General features: G+C 42.9%; 1 non-coding gene and 2 pseudogenes across 1 annotated transcript; all 3 read left to right on the top strand.

Moving 5' to 3' along the window:
• The first annotated feature begins 2,244 nt into the window (after positions 1-2,244).
• On the top strand, positions 2,245-2,429 carry LOC124127228. The gene has a single exon (XR_006859922.2). It is a non-coding gene; the product is annotated as a U2 spliceosomal RNA (small nuclear RNA).
• Positions 2,430-3,405: 976 nt separating this feature from the next.
• LOC124127237 lies at positions 3,406-3,609 on the top strand (annotated as a pseudogene).
• A 1,572-nt stretch (positions 3,610-5,181) lies between these two features.
• LOC124128631 lies at positions 5,182-5,364 on the top strand (annotated as a pseudogene).
• Positions 5,365-5,824: the final 460 nt, after the last annotated feature.

The raw sequence follows: 5,824 nt of genomic DNA, 5'->3' as shown, positions 1-5,824 counted from the left end.
GCACACGTTTAGGCAAGGTTATGGGTAGTATCGTGCATGTAGATCAAACTTGTGCTGTTCCAGGCAGATCTATTCATGACAACTGTCATCTAATTCGTAATGTGCTGGACTATGTAGATCAGAAAGACCTACCTTGTGCTTTTATTAGTTTAGATCAGGAGAAGGCTTTCGATAGAGTCTCTCATCAGTTTTTGTTTAAAGTATTGGACGCTTTTGGATTTGGTCCTAATTTTCAAAAATGGGTCAAAATTCTTTATACGGACATTTCTAGTGCGCTTATAATTAATCAGCACATTTCACAGCCGTTTCCAGTAACGAGGTCTGTCCGGCAGGGGTGTGGTTTATCTCCATCCTTGTATGTCTTAACACTAGAACCTCTGTTAAATTTTATTCGGAATCACTCTCAAATTCATGGTGTTAAATTACCTGGTACAGGTGACTCAGCAAAAATATCTGCCTTTGCTGATGATGGACTGGGATTTTGCACTTCAGACGCTTCTATTGGTCAATTGTTGAGAACTTATTCATTCTATGGTAGAGCGTCTGGCTCCAAATTGAATCTTGCAAAAACTCATGGCATTTTCGTTGGTAAGTGGCGGAGTCGGTCGGATCACCCTTTCGGTATCTCTTGGATTGAGCATTCTAAAATTGTTGGAATTATGACAGGCAGGAATGTCAATGCTGACGATCAATTTCATCCTATACTATCAAAATTCCGGTCGGTCTTAAATGTTAATAAAGGGCGTGTCATCTCTGTTTTTGGTAAAACTATTGTGTGCAATGTCATGGCTTTATCTAAATTGTGGTACCGAGGGGCGGTAACACCTTATTCTAAACATTATGTTGAACTCTTTCAGAGGGAGACTTTTCGGTATATTTGGCAGTCCACTGCTGAACCTATTCGGCGTGCTGTATGTTATAAGCCTGTTTTAGATGGGGGTTTGGGTGTTGTACACATCCATTCAAAATTACAATCATTTTATTTACGGCACATTCAACATCTCTTGTCTAATTCCTCGGCTAAGTGGACCTTTTTTGCAAAGTATTGGTTAGGCATGTCCCTACGTAAATACTGTTCTACCTTTGCTTCTCTTCTTTTCCCTCATTCTGAGACGATGCCTATTTTCTATCAACATTGTTTTTTGGCAGTTAAACGGTTTGAAACCATTAATTCTAATTCGTTAATTGATATTTTTCAATTTACATCTAAACAATTTTATGGTTGTCTTTTGACTCCTATTCTGGAAAATAAAGTTGAGTTGCTGTATCCACGTATTCCTTTTCGGCAAGTTTGGCTTAATCTACATCATCACTTCGTGGATCCCCTTTCGAAATCTGTCAATTATCGTCTCATTTATGATTCTCTTCCTTTAGGGTATGCTCTTTATGCCCGGGGTATGTCTATCACTCCCAACTGTCCTCTCTGTCGTATGGCAATAGAGAACTCTGATCATCTTTTCATCTATTGCCCGTATGTTGATGTTTTGTGGGATATCGTTTTCAACTTTTTAGGTCATCTCTCGTTTGGGCTATTGAAAAAGAGTCATGAGGTCATTCGGTTCACTCTAGTGCCGAAAATTCCAAATTCATATCGGAAATCTATGTGTCTTTATCTCCTGTGTTTGGCAAAGTATTCCATTTGGCTGGTTCGAAATTTGAATAAATTTGAGCACAAAACCTTAAATGGGAATGATATCATGTTGCGTTTTTTGTCATTTCTTAGGACACGAATCAGGGTTGACTTTTCTCGTTTTTCATTTCCTACCTTTTCTGCTTACTGGCTATCTACTTCTTTATTTTGTTCAGTTGATGCTACCCATAAACTGGTGTTTCACGTCTAATGTGTTTATCTATGGTTGTCATGTCAGTAGTTAGTGTAATTTCATGTTCTCGATGTCCATTTGTACTTTCTATGTCCCTGTTGGTTGTCCCCCTGTCCTTTCATGCCTTCGTTGAAGTATCAGTAGTCGGTACAAGCCAGCCGGCGTTTGTATTAGTCTTGTTCCTGTTAATTAGTGTTAGTTGTATGTCCCACTGTCTCTGTCCCCAGTCCATATTGATGTTGTTACTTTCTTGCGTGTACAATGTGTTCTTATGTGCCTGCTTTATTTATGGTTGTTTGGTTTATTTGTTCTCTTCTTTTACTGACTCTCTGTTAGTGCTGCAGGGCCCACAACTGTGATATATTTAGGCGGCCCTGCAGCAACAGCGCTGTACGCGTCTGTACAAAATTCCCTTTAGGAAATAAATTTTATCCAAAAAAAAAAAAAAAGTATCTGTTCTTATCAGCTTAATATCTGATACGTCTCCTAATGGAGACATCGATATTAAACTGATTTTTAGAATGGGATGAGGTGCCACGGGGCTTGCTCCGCCCTCATCACGGGTTGACCCGGTATTGCAGTACCTCCGGGAATGGCCCACCACTCATATTTCAATCAAAAATTAGAACTCTCAGCTTTGCCTACATCTTCACATTCGTCTTATTTTGCACTGCCGCTCCGTTTTTCGCCCTTAGTTCTCAATAGATACTCTATTTTATTACTTCTAAACCTTAGAAATATACCTGTTCACACGTGCAGCCCGTCCTTTAACCACACCAACCCCTAAAAGTTTGTAAAAGTAGCATTTTTCAACTTTCAGCTGCATACAGTCCCCCGTAACCAAGGCCGTCCCCCATTACGCCGTACGCCGGAAATGACGTCTAGACAATCACGCCGTCACAACAACAGTCTGCTTCGTCACTACAAGACGTTTTCAACGTCGCATCCCCCTAAATAGATGTTTAAAGAACTACACACACGCCTGATGCGTCATTACACTTTGTGCAAGTGAGTTCATTTTCCAATATTCATTACAGTTCAGTCGGTTTTTTTTCGTCATCAGTGCAATTTTTCATACAATTCATTAATTTTTCGCTTTGCTGGACACCTTAAGTATCTTTACCTTTAGTTTATTTAATACATTGGGGCAATTTGGATGGGATTGTCACTCTTCTTACCCACGCGCGACTCTGTCAAAGTCGGGCCCAAGCTAATTCAAGCTGGCCTGTCTCCCCTTGCCTCCCCGACTCCACTCATTAAGTCCTAATGTGGCGGCCGGTATTCACGTTGGACTGGGTCGCTGCAGGACGTTTACCCAACGTCTGGCCATGTTTTATCGGCGCACTCTTTATACATAGCAAAATGGGTCTATTTACTCCATTTTTACATTCATCAAAGACGCTGAATATCTTCACAAACGTCTTGCAGTCGGGTGTCGCACTCGTGTGCTGTCAATATTTTTACTCACTTGTGCATGTAATATTGCTGGCCACTGATTTTAAGCGCTTCATGTAAATAAACAGCAGCTAAATGGTATGTTGTGTCAGTAGATGTACTTTGGCGGCGCAAGCCGGCAACCGGCATCGCTTCTCGGCCTTTTGGCTAAGATCAAAGTGTAGTATCTGTGCCAAAATCCATTAGCGATCCTCTCCTATGGAGTTTTCACATTGACTTGCTGCTTTGTTATTGTGTGTGATTAACCTTGACTTTCATTTCTCAGGTCTACGTGAGGCATCAGCTACTTGTAGTTGTGAGACTTTAAGTGGTCACCTCGCACTTACCCTTCATGGCGTACACAGCAGCAGTCGATCATGGGCCCATCCCAGATCAGTACGTGGACCTTGATTCGGCCAACAGGACTGTCCGTGTCTACTACACTGGCAAGGTGTCATCTCTCGAGGATTTTATGGAAGTTTTAAAGGCCTCTATTCCTGGATTCCATGTTAGTGCATGTGTAGGTGTGTGGAGGACCGAGCACTTCGGACAGATCTACCTCACCATGAGGACCGCAGCGGATGTTGACTCTCTCCTTGACCTAAAGTGTGTGAGTTGTGGCGACAACAAGTTGTACTTTTATTCCTATGGGCAGTTCATGGTTGTTCTTCGTGTACATTGGCTGCATGCCACTATCAGAAGTGTGTTTCTGAAAGATTTCTTTGGGAAATATGGCAAGGTTTTGGAGGTGCTCAGGGAGTACCACGTGATAGACGGCGAGGATGTGTTTACTGGCGTTCGCCTTGTCAAGATGGAGCTGACAGGAAATGAGAAGGAGGCATTGCCTCATATTGTGCGATTCGGTGAGAAGCAATCTATGCTTATTACAGCTCCGGGACGTCTCCCGATCTGCCTAAAGTGTCACCAACATGGTCATGTGAGGGCTAAGTGCCCAAAGACCAAGGACAGTGTCCTAGTTATTCCTGAGGTGCCTGTTCCAGAAAAGCCAGATGTTTCTGACAAGGATGTTGTTGTAGACACGATTCCCCCGGTAGTGCGAGGTGTTGGAAAGAGGAAACAGTCATCAGTCGTGAGTGTGAAGGAAAAGAAAGGGAAGCCTACTACCTTACAAGAGGACGTTCCGTCTACTGTAGTTGACATGCCTCCTTCCCAGACGGATGTTGCCATGGCGGAGATGGACATGCCTGAGGAGGTTGCGGGAGAGATAATGGACACCTCTGCACAGATGTCAGTCAGCCAAGCATCCCCGCCCAGTTGGGCAGAACAGTCTTCCCAGCTGGACACCAGTTTACCAGAATTACCTGCCACCTTGATTGACCGGACTTCCACAAGTGCAACTGAACCTGCTCCCACAGACTTACCTCCCGCTGCTGCTGAACTTCCAGCTGCTGATGACCTTCCAGGACCAACAGTGACTCCACCTGTCAATGCTGCCCTAGAACTACATCCTTTAAAAGTGAAACTGATTCGTGGGGACAAAGGTCAAGTGATTGTTCAGTTCCCGGAGGACAAGCTTGTCGACTGGTCGGAACAATTCGGTATTGGCTACAGAACATTGATGAGAGAGAGGTTAAGGACTGTTGTGCACAGTGACTTAAACGCCAAGAAATGTGTTAGAATTGGTGACAATGAATATTCTGTTTCTCCGTTTGTTCCCCCTTGTAATAAGGACGATGATGATGATGATGATGATGATGATGATGATGATGATGTTGATGATGATGATGATTATGATGATGATGTTGACTCTTGAGTGAACTGACTTCCTTGTATTGCGTTTTTCTTCTTCTAGTATCTCTTTTGTTATGGCTGCCACTCCACGCCCTTTTGTGATATTTCATTTTATAGTGGAGTGGTATGCCCTTTTGCGCTGTCCGCGACTGTATTTTCATTTTCCTGACAATTAAATTCCTTTATGAAAAAGAAAAAGTATCTGTTCTTATCAGCTTAATATCTGATACGTCTCCTAATGGAGACATCGATATTAAACTGATTTTTAGAATGGGATGAGGTGCCACGGGGCTTGCTCCGCCCTCATCACGGGTTGACCCGGTATTGCAGTACCTCCGGGAATGGCCCACCACTCATATTTCAATCAAAAATTAGAACTCTCAGCTTTGCCTACATCTTCACATTCGTCTTATTTTGCACTGCCGCTCCGTTTTTCGCCCTTAGTTCTCAATAGATACTCTATTTTATTACTTCTAAACCTTAGAAATATACCTGTTCACACGTGCAGCCCGTCCTTTAACCACACCAACCCCTAAAAGTTTGTAAAAGTAGCATTTTTCAACTTTCAGCTGCATACAGTCCCCCGTAACCAAGGCCGTCCCCCATGACGCCGTACGCCGGAAATGACGTCTAGACAATCACGCCGTCACAACAACAGTCTGCTTCGTCACTACAAGACGTTTTCAACGTCGCATCCCCCTAAATAGATGTTTAAAGAACTACACACACGCCTGATGCGTCATTACACTTTGTGCAAGTGAGTTCATTTTCCAATATTCATTACAGTTCAGTCGGTTTTTTTTCGTCATCAGTGC

Source organism: Haliotis rufescens, unplaced genomic scaffold, assembly GCF_023055435.1.
Source record: "Haliotis rufescens isolate VD_foot unplaced genomic scaffold, xgHalRufe1.0.p SCAF_98, whole genome shotgun sequence".
NCBI lineage: Eukaryota > Metazoa > Mollusca > Gastropoda > Lepetellida > Haliotidae > Haliotis > Haliotis rufescens.
The sequence above is the reverse complement of the archived record's forward strand: the minus strand, read 5'-3'. Positions and strand labels throughout refer to the sequence as shown.